The following is a 26622-nucleotide window of genomic DNA, read 5'->3' on the forward strand; positions in this document are numbered from 1 at the left end:
CTGACAATAAAGATAACATTGGAAGTGGCACTGAAATGCTATTGAGTTCGGATAGACACTGATATAACAACACTTTTGTAACACCCTTGTGGAAATGTTCATACTGGGACGACTTATATTTTAGAGAGGTCATAGTTGCTTCTCAGTAAGATTAGTCAGTCCACAATGTTTTGAGTAGTGGAAACGTAAATATAGGAACGCAGTTAAAGTTTTAAAGAAGGAGTTCACAGGTGTGTGGGTTGATAGTAAAATATTGGCTCATACGTCTTTTGTTTATTTTTTCTTAAAATTCAGAAATAAGTTTTATAGGCTGAAGTTTTGTTTGATGGACCGGCTGAAGCCACAGTTTACTATTGTAGTCTGGGAACTTAAATATTTGAATGCTAATTTAGATTTCGCATCGGATACGTTGTATGTAGGTGAAGAAGGTGATTCGGAATCCAATATAAACTTTGAGGTGAACAATCTGACATAATTGTCTGGGAACAAGTAGTAGTGTCACAAACGATTACACCCAAATCAACAACAGCGCAAGTAGTATGACGGGGCTTAAAATATTTACTCAAAATATCCTGATTGCGATTTTACATCCTAGATTACCGTCGAGCTGTGTGATCCTTCAGCGTCGTCAAGGAACGTCGTGGCGGACAGTACCGGCGTGCAAGGTATAAATTTGAAATGCGAAGTTAGCTAATCATGTTATTCTTTTAAGAAAGATCGTAGGAATAATTCTTTATATATCAAGAGTAAGAATAGAAGGCGAAATTTTCTTTATTTACCGTTGGCATCTTCGGCATCGGAATACAATGGTGGAGCGAAGATGCAATCTCAGTTGAACAAAGAAAATGACTATGAGATTTCAGATGTTACCTACGTGAGTGACAAAGTATTCAGTCAAATAAGCGAAGACGTCGTGCAGCGTCGGCGTGAGACTTACATGAGCGTCGTGGTAGAAGCTTCTAGACAGTGTTTGCTGATAGTATTTGTAGGGGAACAGAGTGAGTTCGTCCAGATTATCCACTCTTTTTCATATCCAGATTGAGTCGTCTAGACTTGTCCGAGGGATCGCCGTCGTCGTTGGAAAATGGTGAGAGGCATATGTCATTGTTTAGGAACATGCCCACCAGGTGGTAAGACAATGCTGGAAAATTGAACCCAACATCGTGTGACCGGTCCGTGAAAGAGTCGGAGGAGTTACAGCCAAGGTATGGCAGCAGTGTTGGAGTTGGTCAACGTTGTTAGGCGTGGGGATCAATTTATAGAAGGTAAGTTTCGAGGTAATGTACCAAGGGTCTTTTCGAGGTCATGATATATGAACTGACATGCGTCGGACAAAAACGTCGATTTACCTATTATGAGAAGATGGCGTCGGAGTCAGAAATCTAATGTTAGCATAATGCTTTATATGTTGGAAAATAATCATAAATGGAGTATTGATACTATGTCTCTCTTTAAAAGTGTATATAGAAGAGGCTGGATACCTAGGCGTAGCGGCGAAATGCTTAAGAAATAAGCGTGGGCGGATAGAATTTCAATAAATTATTTTTTTTAGAAAAAAGTGTTGTAATTTTTCAAGTAATACCGTTCATGGACATTATTCTTCGAGATGCGTCGACCATACTAAGTCTAAGGATGTATAGTCGGATATGGCGTGGAATGATTGTATGGTTACTACATAGGAGCGCTCATAGAAAGGTAAGGAAGAAAGTAGATGCCAGTCAGCATCATCTTTGGTTGGACCATAGCAGCCAATGCAATTGATTTGTATGAGATGTATCGAATGAATCCTTGACAGGGATGTCACAGTAGGCGTCAGTTTCGGGTACTATTGGGCTATCCCGGACCTGAGTTTATCTGGACCAATCCATTTCAGAGCACCTGTTGGGTTAAAAAATCTCCAAGTGAACTTCTCACATCTACAAGTTTAGGCTTCTTATCTCCCTAAGTCTGGGGGTAAGCAACCGTTGCCACGCATGCCAAACATTGCACGCAGATGACTTGTTTTCGGCAGGCGTAACAAGTTTTTGCTAAATTTATTTACAATTTTTGGCGGACATCTCAGTCTAAAATTTAGCTCAGGTGGAAAATAGCTTTGTGATTCGTTATTCTGGTTAGATGTGAGAAAAATGCTGTTCATAGATTTCTAGTTGGTCATCAGTAATAAATAAATTAATTACAAAAATCATTACTAGACCTACTGAACATGAGACAAGACATACACATACATAGTATTATTAGAAAATACAAATATCATTAATTGGAAATCGTTTCGTCCCTTAAAACCCCAAAATGAAGAAAGCCCAATAGAAGGTAAAATGTGATTATATATACTGAATAATTATGTATACAGTATTATAATAATCCAGAAAGCCATAGTAATGAGAATATATTTTCAATGACATCATTCGTGTGACATTGGTTTTTGTATTTTGGTATGAATTGTATATATATAATTCATAAAAAGACGCCCCCAGCACCAGAAAGAGATAATATAGCGTATATTCACTTACATTAGACAAGCGTTCAAGCAATGAGAGAATTTTTGAAATCATTTGAATAGTTTCAGAAAATTTGATATAAATCACGAATCAAAAAATGACGATCTCATAGTTCGAGAGTCTATTTTAGGAGATAAAATATAGCGTATCATCACTGACACTTGACAGGCTTTCCAACATTGAAAAGAGTTTTGAAATCAGTCGAATAGTTTCACATAGTTTCATATACATAATTAATATCTTCACTGTCATTAAGCAAGCTTTCCTTCAGCGAAAGTAATTTTGACGCCGGTTCAGAAGTTTTTCTGATAATATGTTGTATATAAATGAAAAGAAAAATTACACCCCCAGCACCATAGGATCGATTTTCCTGAGTAAACTTTAATATATTCTGACCGACATTAAATAATATTCCCAGTTGTGGATTAATTTTTAGAATCGGCCTTATTGATTATGAGAAATCGTGATTTAAAATTTAAACACACGGGTGCATTGTTTGTAAAATGTCCCCACAAAGTAGATAACATGACTTTCGTTGACCGGTCAAGCGCGGAGGCCTGTGTAGTTTGTTAGCCTTCTTCACGGTATGACGTCACGTTTAACACCTATCAACCAGCTATTTTCTGTGGAACAAAATCCCACACAAACAGTGTAAGACATCTGAAGAGAGAGAGAGAGAGAGAGAGAGAGAGAGAGAGAGAGAGAGAGAGAGAAAGATTAAGATGGAATCAGAGATCACGTGCGCATGGGCATGCTTTAATTCGCTCTTGCTGTTTCCTCCTATAAAACGAAAAAAGCCATTCCACACAGCTGAGCAGGAGCAACGCTCCCAACAGTCCCGCCGGTTAAAATCAGGGATGGCCAGAACCGACTCCTGGTGGAACCGGTTTTCGGTTCGGAACGGATCCGGTTCTAGAAGACCCGGTCCCAGAACCGTTTTTTTCGGATCCAGGTCTGGAACGGGCTCCTTGATCCAGGTCTGGAACCGGTTCTGAAAACCGGATCCTCAAGAACCTTTTCCTCACGGAACCTTTTCTGCTGGAACCGAAACTTTGTGACCATCCCTATGCTAAACTCGAGCTGCTGGCAGACTGTGAACAGTGTGCTAGATGAAATGGTGGAAGCGACAGTCAGGCGCCAAGGCGGCAGCGGCTTGTCTTATTTGGCTAAATAAACTGGGTAACTGGTAAACTCATTTGGCTAAACACAAACTGGTGGACAAAATTTTTTTCTGGAGGCACAAGCGTGTCTGGGCGGGGAGGGCACAAGCGCATGGTCCTCTTTGCAGTGTTTTGAAGATGAACTTTGTGCCTCCTTTACGGGTCTTTGGGGGCTTTCGGATCCAAGTCTGGATCCGGTTTCTAAGATCGGTACGCTATTACTGGGTTTATTATAATGTATTTCGGATCAGTACATTCAATGAACACCACCGAATTTGCTACCGAAACACGTGAAACAAATACGTGTGTTAAACTACTGACATTACTATATATGAGCTCTACAATTTCACAGGAAATTGAATACAGTATTCTTTCTTCAATGTATTCGAATAGTCCTGGAGAAATATATAATCCAAATGTTACTTCTATATTCCTGTTGGATTTCTGGAAACGGAACTTTAAAATTTATGTTCTTTTTTTAATACTTTTAAATTCCTTATTTTTATCTGTGTTCAGTTTTTCTTCTTATTCTTCTTCACTCCCCTTTCCTCTGTCTATTTCATTTCTGTATGTCTATCTAGCAGGCATACATCGCTTTCAACTGTTCATTGTGTGTGTGTTTAAGTTTCTCCCTACATCAAACTTATGAATCTTGTTTCGTCTCGCTTTGACTGTTTTATTTTGTGTATACTAATATATGGATATTTTGAAATAAGAATTGCACTCATCTTTTTTGCTGATTTTAGTATGGGAGAGAGGAAAGGAGGAGAGAGAGGGGGTGTTTTTAACCAAACACGATTATGGGATAAGAAGGTGTATGTTGGGTGGCCTATCTGCACGGCGTTAGCTGTGTGAATTCTTTTGATGCGGAGTGTACAGTCAGAAACTTTAATAAGTGGAGGTTGGATGTAAAAGAAATGATAGCTTTTTCCAGTAGCAGAATAGTTTCACTGTATGCCTGATTGTTGGACAACCAACATGACAGCAGATACATGCCCGAAAACATTACATGCCAGGATATTCCTCCACTTGGAGGAAAAAGTATTACTATCTGAGAGCATCACTTAGAGAAACAACCACGAGATAAATCTGCAGAAATTCAATTCACGTTAAGTTCTAAGAGATAGGAATTAATGCAAAGAAAACGAAAAGAACATTACGCTTGATGCAGAGACCGAAAAGGTATGGAAAGCTAAACGAAATGAGAAAAGAACGAAAGAGGGAAAGGAAAGAGCAAAAGACATGGGAATAAATTAAATTTTAAAACTTAAAGACAAACAGACTTTGAAATGTTAAGTGGGAACCCACCTTTTTCATTACATATTCTGATTCTTTGTCAAAAATAACTAACTTTCGTATCGAACACTTTTTTCATTTCATGATAGTTGGCGCTGTAATCGACAAAAATCAAAATGAAATACGAACACGAAAAATGAGACATTTAAAACTGTTTTCGTTTCGAAGGGAGACATCCATCGATACCACACTCGACCCCCTATACCATCCCAGCGGGCGGAAGGGGGTCAATATTAAAATATGAAACAAGAATCCACATGTTTTGTATTACAGATTCAGATTCTCCTTGAAAAAATACGTAACTTTTGTATTGAACACTTTTTCCGTCTCGTGATAGGCGCTGTACTCGACAAATATCAAAATGGGTTCCGAACAGTTGAAAAATGAGGTATTTATAACTGCTTTTGGGAATATCTGGAAAACTACAAATCGGATTTTAAAATAGTTATAACAAAAGTTAATCGTCTCAAAGGGGAACATCCAGCGATACCACGCTCGACCCCCTACCCCCACCTTGGGTGCGGAAAAAGGGTCAACGTTGAAATCTTAAATAAGAAACCCCCATTTTCTATTGCTTGTTCTAATTGTCCGTGAAAAAGTACGTAATTTTTCTATTGAACTTTTTTCGTTGTGTGATGGATGGGGCTGAAATCGACAAAACCAGAAACGGTTACAAACAGTTTCTTAAGAAATACACATCAGATGAGAAAAATTAATATTTTAAATATCTCCTATCGATGCCATACTATCGAATGACACCATAGTTGATTCTCCATTACCATCCCAGGAAGTTAGAAAGGCAGTTATTCTAAAATTTGTAATGAGAAACCCAGTGGTGGATCTAGCCCAGGGCCGGGGGGCCTAGGCCCACCAGCTTTTCGAGTCAAAAAATAATTTAAGCTATTATTTATATACTTGTAATTTTGTTTTTAATAAACTAATGATATACCTTTCATAGTCTGGGTCTGGCTGCCCCCCCCCCCCCTAGTTTTTGCTTTTTAGATCCGCCACTGGATAAACCTTCAGAAACTGCTCTCATAGTTACCGTAATAATGTATAAGCTTGAATCTCAGCTCAAGTTTGTAAATAATGAGATAAAGACAACATCGAGCGATTCCATTTTATAGCAACACATTATTCAATTTGGAATTCCCGAGCACACATTCAGCGCAATTTGTTTCAAAGTATTCGAATTGATGATTTGTGCTTTTTTTTCTGAGATCTCACAATTTTATATTATGTTGAAATATTACAAATGATAGCTGTGTAATCATATGTCTGCATTCTTCTGCAGAGTTACTTTAATTAAAAAGAGTGTAACTACTAAAAATTGACGGAATATGTTTCTGAGATATCATGTTGGAACCAAACTGTAAGGACTCAATGTAAGAGCATTGATACTTATCCACATTGGATACAATACAGATTATTATAAGATGCGTTTCTTCAGAATAAAGTGAAGTTTATGCTTTAAGGAAAATTTCTAAGAGTCTTCCCTTATTTACTGAGAAATTGTTATCGAACGAGAATAGCTCAGCACATATTTATGTTTCTTTTTGTAATCGTAACAGATTGTGATACAGTAAACTTACAATCCTAACTTTGGTGTTTTTAATGTATCTTTCAGTGAAATAATATTTCAAATGCGGCAATTTATTTTTACAAAAAAAAAAAAAGTGATCATTGCTGCAGATATCCCCGAAGTTAGTGTTTTGTTAGGGTACGAAAAAATTCGTTTTCTTCAGGCAGTAGCTCTTTTGTGAACAATAAATTTCAATATAACTTCTTTGAAATATATATATATATATATATATATATATATATATATATATATATATATATATATATATATATATATATATATATATATATATATATAAGGAATTTCAATTTCGCTGGCTAATTGATCGTAACATTGTGTCTCAAATTCGGGTTCCACTTCCCTGTCATTAACAAAATGTACAATTAAAGAAGTAAGTTGTAGACGTTCTGAGAATGACCTACATTTACAAAATGCTTTTGATTCTTAGCCGATGAAGTATTCCTGGTCACGCTTTCCCATATTCAAGTGTTATTGCCAGGGACAGTTATTAATCTATGGTTTAAGTTTCTTCTCACATTACGTATAGCCAAATGCGTTTTCTGCTGGTAGATTCAAGTTCGAATACTTATGGAAGATGATGAGCAGTGAATTTTACCTTAAGCTCTAAACATACTGTTCATATAATTGTAGTAATAAGCGTGACGCTAAACAGCACAACAGCAATTGTAACAATATCCAAATGATTTTCGAAACTTAATTGCTCATAAACACTACTATACTTTAAAGATAATTATATACTTGTTATAGAAGAGAACTTTAGTTAGAATCTAAGTACATACTGCTTTTAACCCTGTTTGTCAAAAATGATTTTCAAACACCATACTTTTTATTATGTGCTCCTACTAATAATTTAGATGATTCCAAACTATAGTCATTATTTTAAAGCCTTTTCTTGTAGTAGACCATAGGTATATCACACGACACGATCTATTTTAACAAAATCATGGAAGTACATATATTCCACGTAGTCAGAGCTCTCAAACGTCTTAAGTTTCCGAATTAGTTTTGATTTTAATTGTCCCATCCCATATATAATCATGTCCTGAGTTTCGCTCAAGATCTGATAATCATTGGTAAAAAAGAGAATAAAATATATCTTGTTGGTTCATTATTACTGTAAATTGTTTGTAAAGGCATTATTAGAGCCGAAGAATATGTAATTTAAGGTATACATTACAACACATGTTACCACACAGTTAGTTTCTACTACTCATATTAAGAAAATGATGTCTTACCGCTGTTTCTCTCCCGTTTACTAATTCATCAAAATCGATGTTCATGGTTTGGCCAATTGTCAGTTCTACGTCCATCGTTGCTGCCCTAAAATAAAAAGTTAAGAAACGTAGTTTTGTCTCTATGACTTCCTTCAATACAACTTGACTGAATTACTGTATTTTTGATACTATTTTTGGAACGAGAATAAACAAAATACAATTGCAGCAACAGAATTATGTCTATGCTAATAAATCGAACATTTCCAAGAATGTTATTATTATAAATTATAATTTTAATGAAGAGTAAGACAATTAGAAATTAAATCCTTTCAATGTTATTTTGGTACTAGTTTGTTCACGAAAATATTTTCGAGACTAGGTTTAAAAAATAACCCTACAAACCCACAAATTATTTGTCGACTTGACTGGTTTTCCTCACATTTCTGCCAGAAATAAGCACGTAAAATAAGCAATTAGATTAGAGTATTGATATGTTTTATTCATTGTACATAAGTTGATATATACTATATAAAGATAACTTTTATTTTAAATAAAAAATATATATTACACATTTTTGTCTGGAACAATAGAGAAGATGATATAAGTACAGTCAATATGATAGTTACAAATGGGTTACAATTGTTAAATATATTACCTACATAAGGTGCGTTGCAAAATGATTTGAGCAGTGCATTAAGGTACTAAAATTGTATGCAAAATGTTGGAGTTGGTGGATTTGGATAGTTGGTGTAACACTGACAAGAAATCACAGGAAATCAAGCAACTACTACATACACGTATTGTATGGCACAGAATGAAGAAATACAAGAAACAATGTTTATACAGAGATGTGCACTCCTGCAAAATGCACTGTTGCAGCATTACACTTAGTACCCTATGTATGAACTATTGTTCACTGCTAATTGAAACACGCGGTTAAATATGGTATTCACTAGTTTTTTCAAAATGTCAAGTGTATCCGGTGCAGTAATAATAGCATCTTTCAAACACTCGATACTATCGCTTTGTAGACCCTTGAGGACACAACGTACACCAAACATTTTCCATTGGATTCAGGTCCTGGGAGATTGCACGCTGATCCATTACTCGCTCGTTTCTGTAGTCAAACAATTATTTTGTGGAACTGGCAAAATGAATAGGTTCATTATCTTGTTGAAAGACCCAAAAGGTCCCCCAATTACAGTAGCGAAGCGAAGCAGATTATCTTCGAGCACAGTTTGATAACCAGTGGTATTCATACGGCAAGAAAAGAAAGCGATATTGATTTTACCATAAGCACCAAACCCACCCTAGACCATTATAGACTTGTCACCTTGCTGCTGTGCTGCACAGCTCGACACAAGGTTAATTTGTGAATGTTTATGGTATGATTACCAGCCAGGTTGCCTAGATTTGTATTGCTACGACTATGCTTACGCACTACATATCTTATTTGTTAAGGTGTTAGTTTCAGTGCCCTTCCAGTCGAATTCTTTACACCAAACTTTGCTCCGAATTTCTAATAATTATTCACCAACCACGCGATGGGCCCAATTTTCCTACCTATAGCTCTGGAAGATATTCCTACAGCTTTATAAGCCGTAATTTGTCCCTTTTTATACTCAGAGAGAGCGCCCCTTCGACCCATTTTCCTAATGCTCCGTCCTATACGAGCGCGTTCCAAACATGATACAGTTAATTCTTCAATCACATTAAATCTAGTTTTCCGCTTGAAAAAGCTTCCAGCGCCAACAATCTTCACCAATCTATAGCAAACGCTCTCTATCATATAGTATCATTTTGCAAGGGTTGATATCCACCTTTTTATTTATTTCTTTCCTGGCTGTTCGTTATCAGAACAAACACCTCTATCATATAGTATTATTTTGAAACAGCTGATTTACACCGTTTTATTTGTTTCTTTCCTGGCTGTTCGTTATCAGAACTAACTCCTGAGTTTTCCATGTCTTTTTCTAGTGCATACTAACAGATTTTACTCTATGTTCTGTTTCGTTGTCACTTTCTCTTGAGTCTTCAGTTACGTTAAATAACTGGTGTTGTATCATTTTGCAACACACCTTAGTTTGTTAATCCACTCAGCTCCATTCCGTCCTCACAACATTTCTATATCCAGTTACGTTCCTTGGAGACAAAACTCAGGAGTGTATATGGAATACCCATTACACCATATGGGTTTGCCTCAGACCACAAATGTTGATTGTGAGTGTTCATCACTCCAGCATGGGAAAACATAGCGTTATCTTTGAAGAAGCATGAAGCGGGATACATTAGCATAGTTTGCGTAACCACTGGACAAACTCCCGCCTACGTGGATGGCGTGTAATGCATGCAATTTTGAACATGGAAAGAGTACATCTGATTTTCGTGAAGCATATCCCAAACCTGTCGATGATGGGTGTTAATTTCAGTAGCTACTACCCGTGTACTGGTGAACGGTTTTCTCTTATCTCAAGCAAGAATTTCCTCCTCAAAAGCCATGGTCCATACGATTCTGTTTTTCGTCCAGCATTGGGCCTGTGTGCTTCCAGCAAGACTGTTTCTTATAATCGTCGATCTAGACTGGAAAACGTTGCGTGGTGTGGTATTCTAAGATTAGGAAACTGTTGTCTGTGCAGCCGTTGTGCCACTCAGCCATTATCACCCGCTTTCCCGTATGCCAGATCCATGCCTGCCAATTCCTCACGTGTGTATTCCTCCATTACCTCTGTAATCACACTCGTTGGCCGTATGGTGATGAAATAAAGCAAAATTGAAGTGGGAAATATAAGATGTTTCCTCGCCATTGTGTTCACTCTCCAGAATCGAAGATAGCGAGATTAAAACTTAGTGCAACTGTTCTGTCAGAGAATGATATTTATGCGTACGATTAGCAAATGTACAAAACCTACATCGTTACGGAGAAGATACCACACCGCCGTAGCTAAGGAGTGGTGGTGGGGAGAAGCTGGTAGCAAGAGGGCGCCGAACAAGCAATAAGAAAAAAGAAGTGTTGAAAATGAGTAAACGATATGGTGCCCCGTAAATATATTGTCGCGTTATTAAATCAATATTGTTGTCGGTTTGTAAAGAAATAGATTTGTTAAAATGTTTCCTGCTCGCTATGCTCGCAATCCAAACGTTTCAGTAAAACTCACAGGTTTTTAATTATTAATTACAGAATATTATTATATAATGATTTGTTAGTAACGATATGATATACAAGGTACCGAGTATTGACTTACAATGTACGTAGGCGCCTTTTCAAAGTCTAAAATATGTGTTCGGCGTTTCGATGATGATAGTATGGTTAGTTAATCACGCTTTTCTCATCATATTTATCACGACGGTGACAATGAAAATATGAAAAATGAGAGAAATGAAGACACATATTCAAGCTGCTATTTGAGCGGGCATATTAAAAATGAAGGTAAACAAGGGGAATAATAAAATTTTCGAATTTTATGCAGTTTCAGATTACGGGCTTAACAGGTCACAACTTAACCCAACGAATTTTATCTTTTTCAAAGACTGATCACTATCGGTGATTTTCTTTTATTCCGTTGAAATATGAAATGCTTCTAATTTGAAGGAATTTATTGGGATCATTTCTCTATCAAATACGTGTATTGCCAGGATATTTTTTGCATACTTGGTATCTAGTTGTGTATGGTATTTTTTTCACATCAAAAAAATTTAAATACATCATTCGAAAGCAAATCGTTTATACCTTTTGTACCAAAAAAGTTTTGTTTGTACCCTGATAGTTTTCGAGAAACAGGGGATGACATTTAGGATGGAGGGCTATCTAGGCGCCAAATATCCCCCCCCGTATCGCATCACAAAAAGTTGAAATACACCATTCGAAAGCAAATCATTTGTACCGTTTGTACCGAAAAAAGTTTTGTTTGTACCCTGATAGTTTTCGAGAAACAGGAGATGACATTTGGGATGGGGGCTATCTTGGCACCAAGATATCCTCCGCGTATCACAACATAAAAATTGAAATACACCATTCAAAAGGAAATCGTTTGTACCGTTTGTACCGAAAAAAGGTTTGTTTGTACCCTGATAGTTTTCGAGAAACAGGGGATAACATTTGGGATGGGGGGCTATCTTGGCGCCAAGATAGCCCCCCGTATCACAGCATGAAAAATTGAAATACACCATTCTATAGCAAATCGTTTGTACCGTTTGTACCGAAAAAAGTTGTGTATGTACCCTGATAGTTTTCGAGAACCCCCCCCCCCCGTATCACAGCACAAAAAATTGAAATCACCATTCGATAGCAAGTCGTTTGTAACGTTTGTACTGAAAAAAGTTTTGTATGTACCCTGATAGTTTTCGAGAAACAGGGGATGACATTTGGGATGGGGGGCTATCTTGGCGCCAAGGTAGCCCCTTCCGTATCACAGCACAAAAAAATGTAATACACCATTCAAAAGCAAATCGTTTGTACCGAATTACGTTTTGTTTGTACCCTGATAGTTTTCGATAAACAGGGGATGAAATTTGGAATTGGGGGGCTATCTTGTCGCCAAGATAGCCCCTCCATATCACAGCACAAAAAATTGAAATACACCATTCGAAAGCAAGTCGTTTGTACCGTTTGTACCGAAAAACGTTTCGTTTGTACAATGATAGTTTTCGAGAAACAGGAGATGACATTTGGGGGGCGGGTATCTTGTACGCAAGATAGGCACCGTAGTGTGTACTTTTTTCAATAATGAGTGTTATGTGTTTATTCATGTGAATTTGTGTGTATTTAGAACTCTGGTTGTACATACCCAAATAAAAAAAGGAACTTGTTGGAAATTACTCAACTTTAGAATTGAATGGGCGAGTGGGAAAACGGTGTGAGTTCAAAAAAAGCCATTTTGAGGTAAAGGCAAAAATGACACTAAAGATGTAGAACTGCAAGTTGTAATGAAGAGCAAAACAATTTGCAAGAGCTCGCACGTTATAGTAGAATGCTATAATGTCGACTGTACATTTGTGGCATTAACAAACGTAAGTTCTTTCTTCAGATATCTCAAAATGTGTTCTGTGGACTGGTGGTGTTTTTCCACTCACATATTCAATCAAATTGTGCTTATTTTTACCCTTGTTCGTAAATAAATAAAGTAAAAAGGATAACAAAGTGTGTACAAATTCAGAAAGAAACTTTAGTTACAGAAATAATCTGAAACAATGAAAAAATAGAAAATCAAATGTTTACTCACCCAAGCTGCGTCCTTCCATGTTTCAGCTTTACACCAACTGAAGAATTTAACTGTTTATATCTGTCACATTAATGCCTTGAGAAGCTAGCCGCTTTCATACACAATAGCGGAAAGCAAATAGGCCGTTGCTGAATAATAGGTATTTACTTACGTTAAAGGGCACAAATAGAGAAAATTTAATTGAATCAGTGAATGGAAAAAGACTACTAGTCCATAAACGCATTTTGAGATATTTGAAGAAAGAACGTTCGTTTGTTAATGCAACAAATATACAGTCGACATTATAGCATTCTCCTATAACGTGCGAGTTGTTCTAAATTGTATTTCTCTTCATTACAAGTTGTAGTTCGACATCTTTAGTGTTATTTTTGCCTCTACTTCAAACTGGCTTATTTTGGACTCACGTTGTCTTTCCCCTCGCCGATTCAATTCTAACATTGAGTTATTCCCGAATTTTTCTTTTATTTGGATATGAACAACCAGAATTCTAAATACACATAAATTCATATAAACAAACACATAATACTTATTAATGGGCATGGAAAAAGTACACATTACGGGGCCTATCTGCTTCTCGAAAACTATCAAGGTACAAACAAAACTTAACTCGGTACAAACGGTACAAACGATTTGCTTCTGAATGGTGTAGTTCAATTTTTTGTGCTGTGATACGGGTGGCTATCTTGGCGCCAAGATAGCCCCACATCCTAAATGTTATCCCCTGTTCCTCGAAAACTATCAGGGTACAAACAAAAATTTTTCGGCACAAACTGTACAAACGATTTGCTTTCGAATGGTGTATTTAAATTTTTTGTGCTGTGATACCGGGGGCGGGGGCTATCTTGGCGCCAAGATAGCGCCCCATCCCAAATGTCATCCCCTGTTTCTCGAAAACTATCAGAATACAAACGAAACTTTTTTGGTACAAACGGTTCAAACGATTTGCTTTCGAATGGTGTATTTCATTTTTTGTGCTGTGATACGGGGGGGCTATCTTGGCGCTAAGATAGCCCCCCAGTTGACCTCTCAAGTAACCCTATAAGGAACATGATACAAACGAAAGTATTTTCGGTACAAACGTAGTACAAACGAATGACCTAGTCATTGTTTCAATTTTCTAAAGTATGTGGGGGGGGGATATCTTGCTGTACGTGAAATTGACGCACTTCGAGGTGGAGGCAAATTAGTGTGTGCCTAAAATATACTTGTATTAAGAGAGTATTCTTGCAAAGTGTTAATTTCTCAATGCATTCCAAAAGAAACTTCTATTTGCAGAAAAATACCCCTGTACAATATGGAAAATTTTATGTTCTCTCAGTTCACAGTATGTTTCTCACAAAAGACTTGAAAACTCATTTTTATAGCGTATAAAGGTGCTCGGGTTCCCTCTGTGTGAGCATCTCCATAAAGTGTGCTCATAATTGTGATTTGTGTAATCACTAAACCACCACTTTAAAATCAAGTTACAAATATGTATAATTGCAATTAGTATGAATATTTATTCAAAGTAGTTTACGTTCTAGTTTATAAAAAGGAAAGAAAAGACTTATTAATATTAGGTTCAAAGTTGAATAACACAAATAAGCCATTAGTAATACAAGTATACATTTTCCATAACTCGTAATTTGCCACCTTTAAATAAATGTGAAATCAGGCTTACTTCCTGTTAGTCCCCAGGACATTTTCGTAGTAAATCATCAACAGTGGAATGATATCCATCCTTCAATCAAGAAATAACTAACTTGTCTACTGTGAGCTTGTCCGACGGTGGGTCATTGACAGTGATGAACAAGAAGTTAGACAGTTTTTGAGCAATTAGTCTATTTCTAATATCAGTCACCTTTAAATCCATAGAAAGAAATTTACGTTCTCACTCTGTCGTGAAAATTGATAATATTTTTACCCGATTTCTGTAACTCCTCATTGACAATCTGCTTGTTAATCTTTAGTCTGATAACGATTTTTCTCGGTCAGTTTTGAATTACTCAGCAAGAAGTATCACCTCTCTATCACCATGCAGCATCTTTTCCATATCGACCATGTCAGTTGGCAATGTCGACTCATGGAGAACAAACTTTATCTACCACACCTTCGGTAGTTAATCTTGGCATAAATTATCAATTAAAGCATGATAAACTGTTGATTTCTTATTTGTTTCTAAGTTTAATTTTTATAATTACACATGAATGTTAGATGCTGATACCAAGTGTTCAGAGGTGAATGGGAATTTCCCTCCTTCTTCCCTTCAATTACCACACTGTTGTTTTCATGTGCCAAATTACGATTACTTTCAATTAAATTATCATAGTATAATTATTTTCTTGTTGAATTATCGTCACTTTTCAGTGGAAAAAGTACTAAATTTGAAAGTCCGAAATCAAGGTAAGTAGACCAACGTAAAGAAAAAAGTGTAAAATTTTCCTGATAATTATTCGCACAATCCAAACTTAAAATTGTTGTGTAATTAAGCTTACAGTCCAAATTTATGTCTATTTTCTCACAACTTTATGGGTTGATTATCCTGTACCGTAACCGCTCCATGTAATAAAAATAAGCTTAATCAATTATTATAGTAGAAAGCAATGAATATATGAAGCGATGCACACTATTTGTTCTTAACTAATATCGTTCGTTTTCCTATATTTTCCCAAACCAACTCGCTACCAATTTTTCATATGTACAAAGTGTCACCCCCATAACGGAAAATTTTAAAAACTGTTAGACACATTCTGTTTATTTTCAGTTAAGAGGTAGTACACTGAGTTAATACTGAGTTCAACTCCATAAATTTAACGGCTTGCAAAATACTCATTTTTTTTTCGCGAAAATTCGTATATTCACTATCTCCTTAAGATATGTATTATAATGAAATCAATATAACATCCCAGTTTGGATTAAGGCCTAACTATATGGCGGTGGGTCGCAGTGGGTCATGGGTGGTGGGTCAAAGTGGATTACATGGTGTTGACCCACGACCCACTGGCCAACTCTGAAAACTTGACCGACTTGACCCACTGACCCACTCCATCTCTTGAAAGGAAGAGATACGTTGTTTTTGACAAGTAACAATTTACTCTTTCTGATTGATTCTTGGAGATATAATATTATTTAGAGATTAGCTATAATTTTCTAAGGCATTTTTACAAGTTTTGTCATTACTATCGTGGGAAGTATTCAATGTTATCATAGGCTAAGCTAAGGACAACTGTGATGCATATCAAATTTAAGCCTTAACATATCGAACATTTGTTACAAACTTAATGAGTACTAGATATTAATTTGTAAACTACTGAGCTTTAAATCTGGTTGTCCTAAATTCAATAAAAAAGAACACTGCGTATAACGGGGTTTCTACAATTAAACTCGCCGATAACATATTAAGTTACCACTGGCGCAAATCCCGGGTTATTGGGGGGACAGTCCCCCAATAATCTGACTTAAGAAGTGCTTTTTGGGATAGCTTGATGATTTGTATCCGACTGCCACAAAGGAATGTAAGATGAAATTGATTTCTCTTGGCTTTTCCATTTTTTAAAAAGAATCGTAATCTGTAGTATTTCAAACTGAACTTCGTGCTGTAGTGCGTTTAGTAGTCTCATCAATATGTATTAATTCCACTTCCACAACTTGGGCACAAATTGCAATAAATGCCAGACACTAGCTTGCGCACGACATTGGGAGTGTGGGTGCCAGATCTAAAGTACCACCAAATGGAATGTCGTCCTCCCCCTTCCCCCTTTACCTTAGGAAAAGATAGCATCATTGCATCCGACGCTGCGTCGGCGCTGCACGGCACACATGCAGACGGGAAATAATTAACACGTAATCTCTTCTCAGTTTGTAATAATTCTACATAAAAAAAAGTTTGTCTAATGGGAGTGCCAAGGCACCCATGGCACCCACGTTTCGCACGCCTGTGAGGCCAGAGGAGGATATACCCCTCTCCTCATGCTGAAAAGTTGTCTCAGCTGTAGGTACGGGCACAAATTCCAGAGAAATGGGGATGCATGTCCCCCCACCAACATTGGAATTGGAGGCTCTACCAATAATCCGATTTGAAAAGTGCTTTTTGCGGAATGATCTGTGTCCGTTTATAAAACTCTATCAACAACACATGAAGAAAATCGATAATCGATACAGCTTGCCCATCAGCAAACACCTCCAGACACTCTTGAAAAAAATTCCACATAGACACTTATACATAGAGTGAATTTATGTTTAGCACAACACGGATGTCATGTGGAAAAAAATGCAAACTACTAAAAATATTTACAGTCTAAAAGGACGTCAGTGCTTGTTGTCAGATAAGACAACATATTTAAATTTTTTGTAGTAAATAGCTATTAATATGTTTTAATAAGAAAAAGATATTTTGAATGCAATTTTGCAAACCTAAGTAATTCTTTCATTCATTCATTTTTGAACCTTTGGAAGAAGAAATAAGGGAGATTTAAGAAGAGATAAGAGAAGGACAAGAGTAACAGAGTGAAAAACACAGAGGAGGTAAAACGTGCCCTAGAACGAGTGGGAGACAGAAGAAAAAGAACCATATTGATGTAAAGGCATGTTCCCGAACATTAAGAGGGAGTACGTGTTAAAAACAATAGATGAACAAATGAAAAATAAGATCATAAGAAAATGGAAAGAAGGAGAAAGTGTTGAAGGCCCTAAAGCTCGTCTGGGAGCATAGCGTATGTATGATTGGTGAAACATTGATAAGGATAAAAAATGGGAGCTAAGCGTAGGTTCGAGACTGGGCATGGTACTACCAGAGATCGTAATGAACAGGTAAAAGAAGAAAAAGGACAAAATCTTATAACATTGTGAGAATGTGTTGATGATTGCCTTTGAATATGAAAAGGGACTACGAGACAGTAGGAGAAATTTGTTAAAACAATTGAGGACGAAGAAAAAGGGATTAGGTTAGAAATGGAAATAAACAAAGAGAGGAAAATCAACTTCATAGACATTACAAGAGAGAAAATAGGAGGAAAATTCGAGACGACCTGGTCCAGGAAAAAATACGATAGCGCGATATACTGCTATAAAAGGAGTCACGTAGACATGGGGACCAAGAAGAATTTTATACACCACACGAGAAAAATAATAGTAATTATAGATACCGATGAAGAAAGAAAGAAAGAAAGAAAGAAGACATAAAATACAGTGACAGTTATTCAAGGGAAACGGATACAGAAGAGAACATTTAAAAGAAAGACAAAGAGAAAGAAGCAGAGAAAGAAGGAAAAAATAGTTTTTAATTGAACGCTTAGGCGCGGAGATCCCGAAGTAAGTAGTTAAGGGATTAAAACTTACAGAACAGATGGAAAGATGATAATGAACTTAGTGAGAGAGAAAGGAAAGAAGAAAGAAAAGAAGATCAGAAAAGAAGGGAGTAATGTACCAAGTTAATTGTAAGAGTGCGATATGAAATGCGTAGTGAAATCAGGGAAGAAATTAAAACAAAGGATAAATCAACATAAGGACGATGCCAGACTAAAAGAAGAGAACAACGCAATAAATAAACATATTAAAGAGACGGGACATGATATAGATTAAGAAGGAACAAAAGGATTAGAAAGGGAGAAAAGGAGTGTGATAAGAAAATAGAAAGAAGCCAAGTGAATCAAGAAATATGGGATGGAGAAAATAAATGACATAAATATTGATAATTAACTTTTCGTATGTACGGAAAAAGAAATGTCAAAATCTTATAGATGTTTCAACGAAACTATTGATTCTACAAAAAAAAAAAAATGTATAGGACCTTAATGGCTTAATGGCAGCAAAGTTTATACTCTTTGTTTGCGATACTAACTTTTTGTGCTACAATATAAGGAAGCCGAGTTATTTTTTAAAAACCAAACTTTTTCACGTTAATTTAGAAAAATTCTGTTTTAGGCGACATTTGACCAAGATGGCGGCGCCAGCCGAAATCTGACGAGCTTGACAATTTAGTTTGTTATTTAGATAATATTATTACACATACTCTTATCATATTTTTTTCAATCAGAAACTATCTATTGACTGAAATATAAGAATAACTTATTATATTAAAACATTTCACCCTAATCACATATTCATTTTACTTATGCACTGAAGTGTCGTATTTCAGAAGTAACTTGAACTTTAATTTGTACTTTAACGTTACCATTCACAATATATTATACCACAGATGCCCTTTAGTATCAACACCTTTTAATGTTCAGATCCATTACTCAGTTGCTCAGAGTTGTTGAACATTATCGTTATCAGATGCGTTTGCAATTTTCCAACTTAAACGTTATTGTACTTAAATGCTAACGTGAAGCACTATAAATATGCGTTTGTTTTAAGCAATCTGCTGTACGTGGAAAGGAAGGTAATGCGCAAGTTTCCGCCACTGGCTTTATCTAACTAGCAGTCAAAAACATTAGCTTACGCTTCAATTTCTCACTAATAGTGCAGCATAGTATATGGATATGTATTAAGAGAATGAAGTTTAAAGATGTGTAGAAACTTACAAATAACATTAGAAATTACATATACTTACGAGGTTTGTTTAGAATTAAAGTAATAGCAAGTATATCCAGGTGAAGGTAGGACATCAATGTATGAACAACAGTTGAACGGAACTCCATTTATACGACAGCCCACAAATTCATCTTCACATGGACTAAAATCGTTAAAAATGTATCAAATATTTATACATTTCAGTGAAAATTATTTGCTGCTAGTACATTTACACTAACTTATCCTTTTATATTTGACGATAATTAATTGAGGATCAAAACAAATAGATATTTATAGTGTTTAAAATATTAGCTATCTACAGTAGGGAAAGTATAGAATCTTGTCTAATAAACATTGAGATTCATAGTTATCGTTCTGGAAAAACATCACATAATGAGACATTACCAATTTACGAATCCAAAAATTGATAGAAGTTAATGAAATATCCACGAGATAGGTTTGAATGATAGATAAATTTCATTCATTGACTAAGCTTTATATTTACGTTTTACAAGTGAACATTTAAATAATATATTTAAATCAAAATGCTTTACTAAATATGAATTGTAGATTTTATATTTAATTTAAGATCCTACTGATTAGTACTTTAGTTCAAACTAATACCTATATATATATATATATATATATATATATATATATATATATATATATATATAGTAATTATTGAATTAATATTAAAAACAGAAATGAATAACATTTATTGCTAACATGAAAGGGCATTCTGCTCTCCTACACAAAAAGTATTCTAACAGTTTTATCTAACTTCAAAAGCTGAATTTAACTTACACCTTGGGGTTAAATACTGTAAGAGAAGGATTGTGTGGCTGAAGTTAAGTAAGAATTATTTTTCCGAAAGTATAAAAGAACAATAGCTTGTTAATGAACCTTGTTGCAGTTTACAAACACATTCTTTTAAGTCCTCTATAAAACGATGCCAAGAAATCATCAAATGTACTTATAACTGTATTATCATCAGGAACTATCTTCCTCAACAAGTGGTCTATATACTTGAATAGACTATAGTCAATCGAAAATTCTCTAGAATAATATGATGAGTGATAAAGTGAATAATAGTACAACGCACAAAGAATCTAATAGTTGTTTGAAGTATACTCAAGAGCGCAGCGTTATACGAAAGAAAAGCATCTCCTATAAAGAACATCTCTAGATTTTTTCCGTCAAACGTACAGTGCATTTTCCAGATCTGCCTTGTTAAGATCAGCACTTAAAGTTCATTAACGAAAATGTCTCGACGGAAACATTGTAACATAGTTTTTTTTTACTGATTTTGTAAATTGTATATTTAATTGAAGTCCTGCTCAGACTACCGCAAATTGCACAGCAGCATCACAACCACAAGTGTGGTTTACGATATCTTTATATGTTTTTTCAATAATAATAATAATAATAATAATAATAATAATAATAATGTGCAGAACATTTCCAGGGCACATTTTATAATTCCAGATGATGATTTGTGTTGGATCATGTCAAATTATGTGCTCTCGTCAATTCTTCATTTTCAATTTACCGATTGCACAACGCTGGCGAGCGACATTCACATAGTATATGCTTAACTCATGTCCAATGGTACAATTCTGATCACCAAAACGTAGAAGTCCTTCCCGAGACCATATGAAAAAGAAACTAATTAAATAAATACGACCCTTCCTTCAACTAGAGCAACATAAGTAATGAATTATATGATCTGGACATAGGAAATCATTCCTATTGACTATGCAAAACGTGGCAACTATAATTCTATTGTAAAATTTGACACAAAAGAAGATAAGTCCAAGTGAAAGATACGTCATGATGCAAGATTGTACACTATAGAGAAGGCACTGCATCAGAAGAGAACAGCATCAGAAGAGAACGGTTTAAAATCGTAGTCATCCGTTCTAGGTGAGTGGACGGCATTTTGGAGTTTTGTACTAGTATCCATTTAAATATGCGTTTGTATGCTCTTTTCAAGAGTACTTTATTCTTAGAAGAAACTGAATTTGGTTGTAAAGCAAAGTAAGAAACTTATATCACAGTTTTGTAATATACACACATCTAAAGCTCATATACCAAATAAAATCTCAACTCACTTCTATTTTGCTACTAATGTATTCTCTTGTAAAGAGAAAAGAATGTCTAAACATCCTCACCCTAGGAACTAATTACTAGGTACTCTGTGAACAGGGTGCCATTGTAGAATAAAATAAACGTCGAGTTAATTCTATCGCTACTAGCACAAATATCCGTTCTACGTACAGAAGGAATGTAATATAATTATCATAACACTAAAAATGAGTACAATTCTCCAAAATATAATTGCATGCCCGAATTTTTCTAAATCCCTTAAAATTCTAATTTTGGCCAAAACGCATTCTGAGTGAAGTGAAATGAAATGAAAATGTCTTCATTTAAGCGGGCGAGGTTGAGCCATGCCTGCTCTACCGCCTAACCCTTGTCAAAAGAATACAATATTAAACATTACACATTTTAACATCTTTATTTTTATTGCAGCCAGCGTTCAAGTTATTTGAAATTCCAATATAAGATATGAATGGTAAACCATAGAGAGCTTCCACCCATGACCCCGTGAAAATATAAAAATGCACGATAACCAAACACGTTAAAAAGATATTTACCAATCAAAGTAGAGAAAATAGTAGATCCAATCAAAATAGTATTTACCAATCAAAATAAAGTCCAATTTGAATGTAAAACAGGAAAATGTTTGGCATAAATATATCTCAACAATAATCTACTTTTCATACAAATACATATTAAAATATTTGGATGAAATGTTTGCAACAAAACATGACATTGATCTAGGAAAACAAAAAAAGTTCCAAATAATGCTCATTTACAGACTGCAAATAATGTCTTATATTACGGACAATATGTCTTTCGTTACCAGTGCACCCATTTTCTGAGAAATAGAATGAACGGATGTGAGGTGAAGAGAATATAAGGAGAAATACTGCAAAGTTATATAGTGACTGCGATTTAGGTCAAACTACTCATTAATTTAAATTGTTGGTGATGCTTGTTACATTTAGAAGAAAACGTGATAGATTGCTAACCTTAAAGAGACACGTTCCAGGATTCTACATCACCTAGCAACAATTTTAGTTTTGTGTATTTCGAAAATTTAAGTGTTCGTTCAATGTGTTTTAGCAAAATGTTAAGTCTGTGAGATAAATGACCAAGGCCAAATTTTAGAGGAGACTCTGCTAGGACATATCATTGAAATGAAGTATTCCCACCGCAATTGTAATAATAAGAGTTATGTATTTTCAGTTCTCATCTAAAATCATCTTTCCAGTCGTTTTTTCTTGTTTAAATTAAAAGCGGAATGAGAACTGAAAAAGGACTACAAAATGTTATTAAGAACACATAACTATTAATATCTAAAGGTTATATATTTACGTATATTTGGGTGGGTTGATTCGAATAACATTTTTGGTGTGTTTACCAAGCATGGAGAAATTAGTGAACCCTGGCGTCCTGATAGTGGGAAGGAAAAGAATTGTGCATTTAAATACTGTTTAGGAGGGCAACTTTACTTTTTGCAGATGGATTTTACGTCAATTACAGACAGTTATGGAGTACATACTGTACATGCATTTCGAACTAATACCTTCAGTCGTATCGTAGTAGAGATTGCAGACAACGTCAGATCCGAACTCTATACAGTTACAAACTAAAATGTGTTAAAAGTAAATCATTGCAGATTCTTTTGTAGATCTCAACGTTAGCTTGCTTTTGTTGTGTTTTCAGTTACTACCACAGTGTAGAGTGAAGAGTAAGTATTCCCAAATTCTTAGATGCTAAAGCAGCTGGCAACACAATCTATCACACAGAATTAGATTTCGTCTGCAGTTAATTTATTTCTGTTCGAGAAAATTTGTTTCGTAGTATCGTACCAAAGGTCAGATCCTACTCTTCTGCCGTACTTGAAAATTGCACAACCAGGAACCTTAACTGGAGCTACCCAAATACTTAGATTATACATTTCAGAAAAATCTCCATCAGAGAAAGTGAAAGGTTTCGGAGAATTATACTAAATTGCTATGCTCCCATAAGGTTCAAGGTAGCACAAACAATTATGACCTCATGGTATCACTATATCAAACCCTCCCCCAAGGACCACATCATATTTCTCCCGGTTCTCTTAAACAATTCCTCGTTCTGCCATCCTGAAAACATTTTGCTTGCTGGTGTTGCTAATGAAAAGCAAAGCATAATAATATTTTCATGTCGGCATATACTTCAAGCAAGATAGAAGACTCTGAGCAGTGCGCAAATCCTCTGCATTGATATAAAGCAACCAAAATTAATCATAATGCTACTACTATCTACATGAAACTAATAAACTGCGAGAGTATTCCCATTATCCCTCCACCTTTAGTTATAGACCTAAACGGTAATATTTAGGTTCAAAATCAACAAAGTATTCTACCAAAGTGTCCGTGTCATTCGGTCGATGTCAAAAATGTCAAAGATATATCCGCTTTTTGTACCAGGGTCTTTAGTCATTCTTCTCGACATGTTACTACAAAACAAACATTCTCGAACAGAAATACCTTCTGTACAGACGAATTCTAATTTTGTGTGAACGTTTGTACTGCCAGTTGATTTAGCATGTAAGAATTTGAGAATATTTACTCTTCACTCTACACTGTCGTTGTTATTGAAATCAGAACAGAAGCAAGCTACCATTATGATCTACAAAGGAATCTGGAATGAATTATTTTAACACATTTTAGTTTGTAATTGGATAGAGCTCCGATGTGACGTTTTCTGCAATCTGCATCACTATACAACTGAGGTAGCAGTAAAGAATGCTTATACAATGTGTACTCAATGTATGGCTGAAATTGACAGAAAATCCATATGTTAAGGTAAAGCTGGTCCCGTAGATATTGATTAAAAAACACATTTCGTTTATTCCCACTACCACAACGCCACGGAGCATTAATTTTACCATGGTTTCCTAAACCAGCAAATCTTACCTGAATTCAGTACAACCCAATATACAACGGCGGGGTGAATAGTTCTCAGTCTGATAATGAAAAACTGCGAATTTCAGTCCAAAAATTATCTTATTTTTCTACATAATCTCCCTTAATTTCAATACACTTGATGCACCGTTTCTCCAACATCAGTATTTTTTCCCGGAAGTAAGAGTCTGGGAGGTTGTGAAAATAGTCATCCACGACCTTCTCAACTTCTTCATTCGATGTGGAGTGCCCCTCAGAAATAAATTTCTTTAAATTTGGGAAAAGATAGAAGTCAGATGGTGCCAAATCAGGAGAATATAGGTAGTGACCAAACAAATCATACCCCAAATCCCGCAGTTTTCCCATCGCCACCGCTCTTCTGGGCACAGGTGGGTTGTCCTAGTGAAAGACAATTTTATTCTTCTTGAAGTCAAGCCTCTTGTCGCGAATTTTGGGATCCAATTAGTCAAGAAGGTTGGAGTAATATGCGCCTGTAATTGTTCTCCGTTTTCCAAGGTAATCAATTAACAGGATCCCTTTCCCATCCCAAAACGCACTGGCCATGACCTTTCCGGCCGATACTATCGTCTTCGCTTTCTTCGTCGCTGCACCACCTCCTTTCACCCACGGTTTTGATTGCTGTGTAATTTCTGGCTTGTAGTGGTGAACCCTTGTCTCGTCCAATGTCACAAATTGCCGCACAAAATCGGTCAGATTTATTTCAAATAGGTCCAAAGATTGCTGCGATAATCGTTTTCGCATGTGCTTCTGGTCGTCAGTCAGCAAATGCTTCACCTACCTTGCGCAGAGCTTTCGCATCGCTAGTTCTTTGTGCAAGATGGCCCGCACCCGTGCCTCCGATATCCCCACACTCTCAGCAATCTCACTCACCTTCACTCTCCTGTCGTCCAACACGATACCATGCAAGTTTTCGATTGTTTCCGGTGTGGTTGCTGCTTTCGGCCTACCTTCACGTGGGTCATCTTCGTGGGATATGCGACCACTTTTAAATACAGCTGCCCACTTTTTATCGGTTGACATGAGAGGAGCCGAGTCTCCGTAAACTTTGGTCAACCTCGGATGAACTTCCGTAGGGGTTAATTAATAAAAACTAAAACTTTGATTACCGAACGATATTCATGTATATCTATTTTCACAACTAACACGCAAACGTTTAACTGCAAGAATGCCGGTACACAACCTACTTGAGAGAACAATTTAACACTTGTTATACGAACAACTGAAAAGCGCCACCAAGCAAGAACAATAAAATGTTGCCGATCGGAGTGGCATCTCTGGGTCAGAGACAGAACTTTTCAACCCGCCCTAGTATATATATATATATATATATATATATATATATATATATATATATATATATATATATATGCAATTGGACTTCTCTTTTGAATTAATAAGACTTGTATTTGAACTTTGTACTTGACTAGAATTGGAGATAGTGGTTGTGCAAAAGTAGTGAAATTAGATTTTCAAATGTTATTCCTACATTATAATAATATACTCACAACTGGAAATGCGTTACGTTAAATGCATCAAATTTCCTATTTTGAATTGGCATTTAAAGTAATTTGGCACGCGTTCAAGCGTTTTCTCATATATATTTGTTTTCGTTTAAGATATTTGTCTCAGTATTCTTAGATATCCGTAGAACAGAAGGAAACGATATCACATGCATTCCCAGTATGTATATTATCCGTTCGAGTTTTGTGCAGGTGTTTGAGATATGGCAAAAACCATTCACATGACAGAAATCTAAGGACACAAAACATTGATTGAATGCATTAAGGAGTCAATTAATCGTGCCAATGCACTAGAAGTGTGAGAAAATAGGGACCAGTCGTACTGAGGAAACAGATACTGAGTTATGAATGTCTTTCTTCAATCGTTGCAATTAGCTATTTTAAAGAAGTGCTGCGAATCCACCAGCAAGCAGACATGCACCCCATAAATAGAAAATGTTTTCAGTAATTATCTGCCTAATTTTTTTTATTTTATGTTTGAAATAAACTGCCGAAATAATCAATCTTCAGAATGTCTTTCCCCATTAAGCGTTTTTCTCATTGCTCTGATCTATTGGAAATATTCAAAGACTACAGACAGC

The sequence above is a fragment of the Thermobia domestica genome, chromosome 15 (assembly GCF_964235325.1).
Source record: "Thermobia domestica chromosome 15, izTheDome1.hap1.1, whole genome shotgun sequence".
In the NCBI taxonomy this organism is placed as follows: Eukaryota; Metazoa; Arthropoda; class Insecta; order Zygentoma; family Lepismatidae; genus Thermobia; species Thermobia domestica.